This window comes from Acomys russatus, unplaced genomic scaffold (genome assembly GCF_903995435.1).
Source record: "Acomys russatus unplaced genomic scaffold, mAcoRus1.1, whole genome shotgun sequence".
NCBI lineage: Eukaryota > Metazoa > Chordata > Mammalia > Rodentia > Muridae > Acomys > Acomys russatus.
In genome coordinates this window covers 24,281-37,460 of record NW_026131594.1, presented here as the reverse complement: position 1 = coordinate 37,460, position 13,180 = coordinate 24,281, and the positions used below count along the sequence as shown (strand labels likewise).

General features: G+C 35.0%; 1 pseudogene; it reads left to right on the top strand.

Annotated features, from left to right (window-relative positions):
- LOC127186311 (activating signal cointegrator 1 complex subunit 3-like) overlaps positions 1-13,180 on the top strand; it is a 47,857-nt pseudogene that overhangs the window by 17,025 nt on the left and 17,652 nt on the right.

The window sequence follows — 13,180 nt, the reverse complement described above, 5'->3', positions numbered from 1 at the left end:
CGTGCAGCCTAAGCACGGGATTTCTAACATGGCAGAATTTGGCATGGCTCCCTACAGATACTCAGACCCTCAGTTTTAGTGTCAGTACTTAGAGATTGAGGAACGGGTGCTCTTCCTCTCTGTATGTTTGACTTGCTGTCTTAGAGACTAATGTGTGAGGCTGCTTCCTCAGCCTTTTGCAGTAGAGGGTTGTCCCATTGGTGCTGACGTGCTTAGTGTTGCTCCTGTCTTGGGAATGAGTACCACATCCACTCACATTCTGAGCTTCTGCAGTCTAGGTTTAAAAGGAGAGAAAAAGTTCATTCCATGTCTTTTCTGGTGTCCTGGTGTTTGCAGCATTCTTCCTTATTTCTAGTTTTCCTTGTCTGCTGGGTTATGTTCTATGTACCTTGCTCAGTGCTTTTTGTTACAATAGGCAAGAGAAATATTAAAGTGTCCTCTTCATCTTGTTCAGACGTAGACTTAGATTTTAAAACATTAACCTGGTTTTTGTTTTGAATTTTGTTTGTTTGGTTTTTTTATTGTGTTTTCCTTGAAATCCTAATTTATCCTAAGTTCACAAACTCTGTTTCTGTATTTTCTTGTAATAGACTTAATGCTCTCTTTCTTATAATTAAGTCTTAAATCGCAAACAGTATTTATTAATTTGGTGAGTCAAGAATGTGTACTACTCTCATAATGCTCTACTTTTCTTAAAGCCTTGCTTCTTAGAAGTATTGCTGAGCTTTGACACACTTTACATTTATAATTTTGTATTCTACCTGATGCTCCACTTTTTAAATATATAGTCCATGCTTGTTTTGTGTGTGTGTGTGTGTGTGTGTGTGTGTGTGTGTGTGTGTGTGTGTGTGTGTGTTGCTGGGGACTGAGCTCATTGCCTTCCATATTCTATGTAAGGGCTCTTATCACTGAGTTTCCTCAGCCCATATTTTTATATTTTTTTTTATAATGAGAGGGGTAGTATATATGTTTAATTTGCTTTGTTATTAAGTTGCAGATTGATTTTTTTTTCTAATAATTTTGTTGACTGTATTTATATCTGTTTGTGGGTATATAAATGTGGGTCTGGAGGACATTTTGAGGCCAAAAAAAAAACAAACAACAAACCCTCATGTGATCCTTTGAAATCTGTGGTTCAGGAGGCTGTAAGCCTTCAACTTTGGATCTAAACTCTGATCTTTTGTTCATACTCTTAGCTGCTCTGCCATATCCAGCCCTTAGATTGATTATGCTAATATGAATGGGTAATGATTGAGCTGTGTGTCCATGTTTAATACATTGTTTGAGCATCTCAAGTACATAATCTTTTATTCTAGGTATAAGAGTACTTGTAAATACTTAAACACAGGAGGAGTAAAGCATTCAGCTTTACTTGGCAGAAACAGAAAAGGGTTGCTATTTATTGGGAAATACCAGTTGTCAAACAAAGCTATAGATATTTGAAAATAGCCATTCTAACTTTTTCTCATTAAATCGTTTATTCATTTACATCCCTATTGCAGATCCCTCCTTCCTCTCCTCCCAGATGCACTCTCCTACCTTCTTCCCCTTCCCAACCTCCCCTTCTCAGAACACACCTGCCCCAAACCCACCCCATCTCATGAGGACTAAGGGTATTCTCTTCCTCTGAGGACAAACCATGCAGCCCAGATAGGGGAAAGTGTTGCCTCTGGTTCCTTAACAATTAAATTTTATAATGAATTTATTAAACAACGGTATCTTTCTTACAACCTAACTATCCTAAACAGGAGGGAAAAGAGATAAAGGAGAATAAGAATGAAACCTTCTATGAATCAGTTCCGAGGGTTGAATCCCTTGGCATAATCCTCCGGAAACCTCGCAGATCCTTTGCCCTCCAGAAGAAAGCAGCATTGCTCCTGGCCCGAACGTACAGCCTTCTTCCTCATCCTCACTCAGCTTGCCTGTCTCCTCTCCAACCCCCTATCATGTCTCCGCCACTTTCTACCCCCAAGCCACCCCAGCCCCTGTCTTTAATCCCAGGCCCAAAATGCGTCCTCTCAGTCTTATTACAGATGTTTTTCTCAGTGGGGTCAAGCCACCCAAGACTGCTTTCACCTTGGGCCCAGTCTAAGGCAAGGTCACATTCCTTCCTCAGGAAAGTGATTCAAAAGCAGACAATCTTTAGAGACAACCTTCTTTTTGTTTACCTTTCCATTCAGATGAATAATTCAAAGAAGTTTACCATATTTTGCATGAAAAAATATTGCTGCCTCCTTTGTAGAATTTGGATTTTTTTTTCAGATTAAGTTTTAATTTTGATGTTCTATGATATGAATGTAAAGTATAATTTTTATATAACTTTTAAGAAACTAATATTGACAGTTTCTCACATTTAATACATGCTGGTTACACTCACCATACCTTCTTTTATTTCCCACTCCTATCTTTTTCCTTTACAGATGCCTTTCCTATTACGTGCATGTGCTTGGGTGCGTGCATGTGTGCATCTGTTGTCTGTGATCTCCTTAGTTAACAGTGACAGCCATATGACTTTGGATTTGGAACTATCCTTTAGAGCCTAGGCAATACTCAACTGAAGACAATTACTACCCCCACCTCTGAATCGATAAGTAGCCAGTTCAGCAATGAATGTTGGGGCTCTATTTACCCTACAGATTAAGAAATTAAACTTTGGGTTGCCTTATATATTCAACTTCTGATGAGGATCTCATGGAGGAAGCTTTAACAGTCAATGCTTTTATAGTGCAGAATCAATCACATAGCAGAGAATACTCTGTTGAGAATACCTTATAGACTCTAGGACTGATTTTCTTTTTCTTTCTTTCATTGTTTTATTTCTTTTTTTTTTTCATTGTTTTATTTCTAACATAATATGTTTATTAATTATTTTGGAATTTCACCCAGTGCCCCATGATCATACTTTTTGCCATTCTTCCCAGGTCCACCATGTACAGTTTGTGTTGTCCATATAGCATTGGAGCATGGGCAAACCCCCAGTGGCCAATACCTTTTCCTTATAAAATCCAAACTAAGCAAAACTAACTGAGGTCCCATGAGAGCTATCTGTCTCTTCAAAGAGAATGTCCTAGTGACTAAGTGACTTTGCTCTAGGCTCCATTTATTAAAGTTTTCATTCCCTGACAAATTTACCACAGTGAGTAAGGTTAGCTTCAAGCACATGAAGTTTTGGGTGACCAGTCCTTAGTACCTGAAAATAGATAATGCTTCTGTTTCTCTAGGTATCTCTAAATCTAGCATGTCAACTCCTGAAATTAGCTATTATATACACATTTGCTGGAAAGGTTGGCTTTTTGCCTATTGTATTTTGTAGCACCTCTATTGGACATTAATTTTATACTTTGACTCTGTTTCTGGATTCCATTTTGTTCCATTGATTTTTTTTTTCTGTTTACACCAGTATGTAGAGTATTAATAACTATACAGTGTCCTGAAATTATTATGTATCAATCGTCTATCTTTTTTTGCAGTTATTTTGGTTATTTATTCTCATTTTAAAATATACTGCCTCATTTTCCGTATACTTCTGGTTATTTTTCTTTTATAAAATGGATCCATTTATTATAAGGTTTTCCATAGAATTATATCTATCTGTTAGGCCTACGATGTATATTCGTGTGATAAAAATATAATAGTAATTGATATGACCATGATATAATCAACTAGCAATTAACTTGTATAACTTACTTAGCCTAAACAGCCTGCAATAGTACTTTCAAAGTATTGGAAGTAAACCTTGTATTATAATTGAGTTATATGGGTACAATACTGCATATTAAAGTAGAAATATATATAATGTGTGTGAAGAATAATCTTAAATTTGAATTCTATACCAATGTGTCTAAAATTAAACTTATTTTGCATTCTATATTCAAAATTCTACACCAGTGAGTTAAAATAACCTGTGAGTAACAATTAAGGCAGTCAATTGAGGAGTACATTCATTAATCTACTTCTTGTCTTACCATGCCTATATATTTCTGTATTCCCTGTTCTTTCTTTTCAACCCCTGTCTCCAAACCTAAGAATGAAAGATAAAAGAATGGAGAGACATCTCTGAGTCTAACCTTTTCTCTCTAAATAAGATCAATAATAACTTATAATCAACTCCTAATGAAAATAAACATCTATTGCCCACGAAAGCAACCAAAAACCTACCCAATTCCCCTCCCCTTAAGAGAAATGGGGCATCATTCTCTTAAGGTATGGTTTTACATAATAAATATATTTCAAAAGAGGAGTTATACGGGTGTAATTTGAGAAAATTTTAACCTGTTTATTGCCTGTTATTTTATTCTTTTGCTACATTTAATATTTCTGCTAATATTGATTCATTGGCAACTCAAACTTAAGAAAATGAAAGGGGATTGAAAATGTTTGAAATTTAGAGAATTGCAATGTTTTAGTAGTACCACCACTTCTTGAGCATCTAATCCCTTTTAATGCTTATAATTTTTATTGATTGTCAGTTCAACACATTTTTTAATTACTGAAAAATTAATTTCACAAATTCAAATTACATATTTAATGATATATTGTTAGAAATACCTGGGGACTTAGCTTTCTATTGTTCTTAATGCTAGGATAGATTTGTCTTAAAAATAGATAAGTCCTACTTTTGGTCAGAAGCATTTGTAAAGTGGTGGAAGGCGTAATCTTCAGCGATTTATTGTGCTGAAGTCCTAGCTATCATCTTATTAGTTGCTTTTAGTAAAATTAAAATTCTGTGTGTATTTATTGCTGCATTTTTATAAACTTTTTTGTCAAAAATTGAATTGATTTTACCTGTTCACAGATTTTGAATTTTGAAGTATTTAGGAGGGCACTTAAATACCAGTTTCAAGGAAACTTCCATAGGTCTTTGGCTTAATATGGAGATAATGCAAGTGGCTACATTATAAACTGTAAGCTATATAAATGTTAATACCAGATATTGAAATAATGGACTCTTATTTCTCATTAGACAAGAACAATTAATATCAGCATTATGATGTTAATGATAATTATCTGAAAATTTAAAAAATGACCAAATTAATCAACTATTATATTCCATGTATCAGAGCTCTTGGGCCTTTATGGATATGGCAGCCTACAGGAGATTTGCTGTTTGTTCTGTTTGTGAATTTCTTAAGGGAAAAGAAGAGCCAAGCAAACAATGAATTTGCCATACAGGGTTGTAAAACTGAAATATTACTAGGGAATCACAGTGTAAGAAAACCTCTAAACATTTAAGCTTGGGATCTGAAGACTATAGAGGGAAATACCTGTAAGTTCTTTACCATGTATTAATTTTTCTTTTTAAAACTGTGTCAAGAAAGTTTAAAGCCAGATTTTAAACTTTGCTTTTAAGATAAGGGCTCCCCTGTTTGGGTAGGCCTGATGGCCAGTGAGCTTTTGGGATCCAGCTGTCTACTTCCTGTTGCTACATCACAGGCACACAGCCATTCCTGTCTTTTTGTGGGGGTGTTGGGTTTGGTCTTGGGTCCTCTTGCTTTCAGAGCAAGCTCTCTACCCACATAGCTATCTCACTATTTCAACAGCAAAACAATGCAGCTTCAAAAACAGTAACAAATATCAGTGTGTTTTTATTACTTTTACGTTTGTTAGATTTTAATAAACTGAACCAAGAAAAAAAATGAAGAAATATGAATTACTCTTGCTCTTTGCCACAGCCAGGCATGGTGAGTGGGTAGACCCTGGGAGTGAGGCAGAAGCACTGGTAGCTACTTGAGCTGTGTGCACTCATAGATGACCACTACATCCCAGAACAGTGAACAGTGAAAGAACTTGATCATTTCTTTCTGCTTTTTTTCCTTAGTCAACAGCCTGTCAGGAAGCGCTCAATTCATCTTGAATAACAATAATTAAATTGTACACATTTCCTGCATTGTTCACTTTCTAAGTAATCAAATAATAAAAATAATTCTTCAAAAGTTGAAGAAATGCTATTTCTTTCATTGTAGTCAATTTTAGCAAAGGAAGCATGAACATTACACATAGCATGCATGATTCAGGATATATCTAAGACAAGAAGAAAAATCAAATAATGCAATTATAAATATGCTAACCAACCTGTTAACATTATCTCTGAAGTTATCATGAATTGAGCATATGTTACTAAGGAAATTTTATCTAAAAATACGTAAGTTCTTTTTCAGATATGAAAGTGTCAGAATATTTCATTGTGGTTTACATGTACTAGATTTGCACTGCATAGCAAATAATGTACTGTGATAATACTTCTGTACTTGAAAGCTTTACAGTTTGGTTTAGTTATTTTCCTTTTCTAATTGAAAGCTATCATGCTTGACATAAATGTAATGAGTTACATGAATTGACGTAGAACATTACTTGTATGAGTTGTTCTTATGCACATGAATCAGTGGGAGAATTTGGAACATTAGAATTATAGAAAAGGAAGTAGTTGGAAATAACTGATTGGTGAAGTGTCTCCAGGGCAGGCATAATCTGCAAGCTGTCAGATTCCATTACATGGGTTGTTGCCATCAATAAAAACTGACACTGTGTATCAGAGGTTGGCATAACTGTAATTATTTGTATTTTTATTGACATAACCATGTGGCATTTCAGATTTAATCTTTAAAGCATTCATAAAATGTTTAAGCTTATTGTTTGACTAGATCTGGGATTATGTATTTAAAAAGAAAACCTCTTAAATCCAGTTGTTGCCTGGTCTATCTTTATAGTTAGTCTATAATTTGCAATAATTTCTGCAGCCTGGCTTTTCTACCATAGAGGAAAAACTGAACTAGAGTTCTGGAATATTTCTTTTTACTGTGGTTAACATCTTCAACATTTTCAAAAGCGCCTTTGAAAATATATTTGATAGTCATTAGTGTTTTTAATGATATAAAAAATAGTATAGTAGTAATATAATCTTAGATTTTAATAAATAGAATATATATTTTATCATTCTGATTTTAAAGGTGTCTTAATGGAAATTTTAAGTTTTAAATATTAGAGATAAGACAGTATACTTTATATTTTGTTAGATTCTTTTGATTAAAATTTTAGCCTATTTCATCATATAGAGACATTTGCCTTGAAGCAACAAACTACTCCATTAGTCAAAATAGTTTTGTAAAGATTTAAAGTCAGCGTGTCATTGTGACTTATGTAGTGTCTTTACATGGACCTTTGGCCAAATTGCTTAATCATAGAGCAGAGTACTGTAAGCCATTCAGACACCTCTGTCTTAGACTAGATATATAATGTCAATAGGAAAATTAACATAGATAAATATAACAAATTCATGGAATATTATTAAAGTTAGAAGAATTAGGGTACTATTGTTAGCTATCTACCTCAGTTAAAGAGAATTAGGATACTATCTAGCACACATTTGGCTTGTCATATTTTAGAAATATATTCAAGGAATGTTTTCTGCATGAGTGTGCAGTATACACCCCACCCCCCCAAAAAAAAACACACAAAACTTTCCTTCCTTCTTTTTTTCTCTTAGTCTTTCTCTATTCCTTTTTCTCAATTTTCCCCCAGCACACCAGTTTTTCTATTAAAAAATACTGACTCTTTGGATTTTGGATATGGTATTTCTCTGTAGCTCATGATATCCTAGAGCCTCTGACCCCCTGCCTCAGCATTCTTGAGTGTTGTAATTACAGTTGGCAAGCTACTTTTCCTCTTTTAAATAGTAGGCTTTAAGATTGATTAGCATTCTTATAGTTGGATTATCTGATTTTTCTTGTCTTAGATACCCTGAATAATTTTGTCAGAATCCCACGTCTTACTGAAAACCATGCATGCTGTGTGTAGCATTCCTGCTTCCATCCCTTGTCTTTGAATGCCATGATTTTTCAGATGCATACACCCACTAACCTAGCACATTGTCTTCCATAAACCCTGGCTTGTGCCCTATAACTGCATACTTGAAGAGTGTCCTCAGCTGTGAATGCTTCCCTGTGTCAGGACCCAGAGGCAATTGCTGAGTTTAGCAGAGGGTGGAAAAAGAATGTGAAGCCAGTTTGTTTCTAAATAGCTCAGTATTGCATAACTTGTAGGCTGATCCCCCAAGCCCCTCAACCTCCCCCCCCCCCCCGCCCCCGCACACCACCTTTCTTTTCTTTTTATGAATAATGAGTTGGAGTCCAGAGTGTAAATGAAGGAAACATACCATACCCCCACTTCCCACTTCTATTTGCAAAAGATTGAGAAAGCTGCAATGTCTCTGGGTTTGTTAATTAAGGGGACTTTTGGGCTGCAGTTAGGAGGGTTGCTATTTCCCTTGAACAAGTGCATTCCTTTGTTTCATAAGTCCATAACAACCCAGAGTTATAGTCATCAGCAAGAGAAAAAATGTGAACTAATGTGGAATTTTATACCAGCATGCATTAGAAATCTGAAATGATTTAAAAAAAAACCCTTTTGGAAATAATAACTGGTATAAAATTAAGGAAATTCAGGATTTTAAGTGTCTCGTTGAAAGATTTGCTGCAAGTGCACTCAACCTCCTATCTGTTCTTGGCCATCCATGTTTGACGGGAAGATTGCTAAGTTACAAAGAAGTTTATCTAAATTTGTAAGTTTTCAAAAGTACTCTAAAAAAATACAGGCAACAAAATAAAGGACATAGATTGAAATCTGAAATTTCGGATTTTGTTCCTGTCCCCTAGGAACATTGTGCTATGTATGGTATCCGTTTACACACACCATGGAACAAGAGATAACATATGAGGAAAGCAAATGCCCCCCCTTTTTAAATGCCCCTTCTTGTTCCTTATATTTTATTTTCTTTTAAAGTCATGGATCAATATTAATATTGTAAGACCTGGGGCTAGGTCCTACTTCCTGGAGCCCAATGAGACACAAGAGTCCAGTCCAGTGCAAACAGCAAGGGATGCTTTATTGATCCATCGTGATGTGGTCTACCAAGCTCTATTGAGCTGGAGACCCCGAATAAGCAAGGCTTGGGTCTTTTGTACTCTTATAGAAGCAGAATTGGCAGTTAAGCAGATTTGTTGGACCATTGGTGAGTCTTAAGAATGCCCTTTAAAATGATTGGTTACTAGTTATTTTATCCCTGAGAGGGCAAGAGCTCAGCTCGGAACATCATGTGCTGTCAGGTGTTCGGGACAGGTATGAGGGTATCATTTTTCTCAGAAAGTATAGAACAGCCCTGAGGCCATCTCAGAATGTATCGAGTGGCCAGGGTTGAAAAACAATTTTTCTATCTTCGATATTTGTGTGCACAGATTGCTGTTATTAAAATTAAGTTGTCAAAAATTGTAAAGAAACATTTTGATGAATTTTCACAAAGTAAATAAACCAACATAACTACCACCAACATGGAGATGCAGATTATTACTTGTTCCATTTAGTCCTATTACCCTATTCCTCTACCTGTTCTTTCTCCCATGTGGTAACATGATTCCTCACTTTTAGCATTTTTACTTTTATTTTCCTTTTTCTCTTTCCTTCTTTCTTTTTAAAGAAATTTCTCTGTGTAACCTTGGCTGTCCTGGACTCAGATTCGCCTGCCTCTGCCTCCCCAAGTGCTGGGATTGCGTGCATGCACCACCACACCCATATTGTATTTTATGTTTTTAATTAAGTGTAATTATCTATAAACTCATATACTTTCACTTAACAAAGTTAAGAAGCTTTTCTCATGTTTGTGCATATTGTTCTGTAGATCACATATTTCATTAGGTAGTATTTATAAAATATAAACATTTTACTAGTTTTATCCTCGTTGTTGAAGAGCACTTGACTTGTTTGGCTTTGGAGTAGTTTAAATTATCCAACTATGAAAAAATTTTAGTACATCTGTGGGTATGACTATTAGGAATGGAACTTTGAAGTATGCTTGTAGGTGTAGAACTCATTCAGGAGCATTTTAAAAATTGAATAAATTAATATTGTAGTCTAATGGTAACATCTCAACAACGCTGTTTTCTCAATGGGCAGGATAACATTGGAATAGTTTCAAACAACAATTATTATACTACTCAGGGGCAAAGTACATATACCTGTAAAAATGTAAGTTGATAACAAATGTGTTTTTGACAGTCAAGAACAGATGGAAATGTCTTACATGAGTTCTATCTAGGTCATTAAGCAAATGTGACACTTTATTTTTAAGCCCTAGTTCAGGGAAATGAAGTGGCAAAATATTGATACAAATGAAGGCATGTAATGTATTAAATTAACTACAGAAAGATAATGCTAGCAGATGATTTCAGATATGGTGGCATAATGTTCTTTTGTCTAAATTTTGATTTTACAATTTGAGTGGTATCACATTATCTATGAAAGAGTTAACTATAATGTACTGGGGTCAGGCATTGGGGATGCTGGAGAGAAAGCTCAGATGTTAAGAGCACCTTCTGCTTTTGCAGAGGACCCAGGTTTGGTTCCCAGCACTCACATAGTGGCTTACAACCACCCATAAGCTTCCAGGAAATCTTAATACCCTCTTATGGCTTCGATGGGGACCAAGCATGCATGTGATGCACACACATACAAGCAGGAAAAAATCCTTATAAAATAAAGTACCTAAGTCTTTAAAATTAAAGAAAAAAATGCTTATAGAGTACTCCAAGTTCATTGTGAGCTCATGCTAAGTTTGGGATTCATTATGTTTATTAGTATAATTTTTAGGTTTCATAGCACAGATAATAAGATAGCTTCTTTGTATTTTGATATGGAGAATTGCTGCTTATAAAAAATGTAGGTATGTTTTTCAAGGACCTGTAGTAAAAAAAAGTGGTGGTAGTAAGTTATTGCACATTTATAATATACTTTGGATTTTGAATCTGTCATTCAAGTTCAGTTAAACTTGTTAAAGTATGGTGACAAATTTTAAAATACAGTGAATATTTCTTAGAATGTTAGATCTTTGTTCATTGCATATTTGCTTATTCTAGTAGAATGATTCTAGCAGCAAAGCTGTTTTGTAAAACTTTGGTGAGAGACAGTATTCCGATTTTCACTGGTATTTTGGTGGTAGTAGAATTTGTAGCACTGCTTACTTTATATTTCATTGCGTAATCTGTTTCATTTTTGTCTGCTAATTGATAAATTTTAAAAGAAAACTAAAATTTGCAATTACTACAGGTCATTTCAAAAGGATAGCAGTGCCATCTGTAATGGTACATCAGGCTATATTGATGAGTTTGTATTCGGCATTTTTTAAAGATCATATTCATTATTTGCAGTCTAAAGTGACATCAGAACAGACACGGAATTATTTTAAGATTGTGAGAATAGATGACTCCTACAAAGGAAAGCACAGTTGAATGACTTAGTTATCAGTTTCTGTAATTTTATCTATTGGGAAGATAATTTTGGTTTGGATATGTTATCTCATTTATTCTTTGAATTATTTAGATGCAGGTGTATTTTCTAATGGAGCATTATTACAATTGAAGGTGTTATTTTTTTCTGTCCCAATATGCTTTTAAAAGAGCCAAATAATCTATTATATAATGCTAGATGGTCTACTTCTATGAAGCTCACATGAATACTTTGACCTATGTCCTGATCTCCCACTGTTTTGGGTGTGTGTCAACTATGTTTTACAAATGTATTGATGTTTAATCCATTGTATCTGTAGTAGATATTAAAGGACAAATTTTTAAATTTCATATCAATATTAGCATCTTCCATATTTGAAGATCCTCAACATGAATGGCATACTAGAGTAAAGCTTTATTTTTAAATTTTGTTTTTTCTTAAAATTCTTCCCCCTCCTGCTCTTTACAGACAAGCATTATTATTGATACATGCTGCTCTAAAAGCATTGTTCACATTGTGAATTGTATGTAATTTTTATGAATTGACTATAATTTGCCAGTACACTCAGCTTTAAATAGTTGTTCAAGATAATACTCTGAAAAAATATTTTCTTGAGTTGACTCTTATCCTTACCGAACAAGATGCCATCCTGGGATATTTTAAACACTTTGATCTGTATGGAAGTATCCAAAAGTATTTTTTGATTGATAAAGTTGAATCTGTGCGACTTTTTCTCCATTTAGTTTATTTGTTATTTCTTGTCTTTTAGATGCTTGTAACCACACCAGAAAAATGGGATGTCGTAACAAGAAAGAGTGTTGGGGATGTTGCTCTTTCCCAAATTGTAAAACTCCTGATTCTCGATGAGGTTCACTTGCTGCATGAAGACAGGGGCCCAGTACTAGAAAGTATAGTTGCGAGGACCTTAAGACAGGTAAGAGACAATTATAAACTCAGATGGTTCACTGGTCTCTATTTCACTCTTTTCCGCAACAGCTTCCTCCTACTTACAAGGCTGCACTCACTGTTCACTAAAAGGAAATGGCTTCCTTCATGTTTGAATGTCTTTCCCCGTCCCTAAGAGATACTCAGCCTCTTCTGTCACCATTAATATCATAGTTACTCTTAGACCTTTTCTCTCAAACCCCTTGCCCTTCCCTTGGACACCATTCTTTTTGCTCATTAACTTAGTCATTCATTTCTTTCTCTCTCTCTTTCTTTCTTTCTTTCTTTCTTTCTTTCTTTCTTTCTTTCTTTCTTTCTTTCTTTCTTTCTTGTATCCTGTGTCTTATCTTTTCCTGTTCAGGGGGTACTATCTGTTAGCTTAAAAATTGTATTTAACTTCACTAAAAATATTCCTTCAAATCCTTAACACAGTTTTATTTTATTTTTTATTAATTTATTTAGATTATATCCCAATTGTTATCACCTCCCTTGCATCCTCCTGTTCCTCCCTCCCTTCCCCTTTTGCCCTATTCCCCTCCTATAGGTCTGTGACAGAAAGGACCTCCTTTCCCACCATATGGTCCCAGGCTATCAAGTATCATCCTGGTGGCCTGCTTATCCTTTCTCTGAGTGCTACCAGGCTTTTCTACCAAGGCGAAGTGGTCAAATATGGGGCACCAGAGTTCATGTCAGAGTCAGTCCCTGCTCTCCACACAACTGTGGATAATGTCCTGTCTATTGGCTAGATCTGAATAGGAGTTCAATGTTTGCTGCATGTATTGTCCTTGGTTGGTTATTTTTCTACTTAACTTTTGGAAATAATAATGTATATGGGCCGCATACCTTTTATTTTCCAACTACGAAAGGATAAGGGATGGTGATTGCTTGAATGTAAGCATAAATAAAATGTTTTTAAACCTGTGTTTGACCAAATATTAAAATTTAGCATTATCAGATGTTT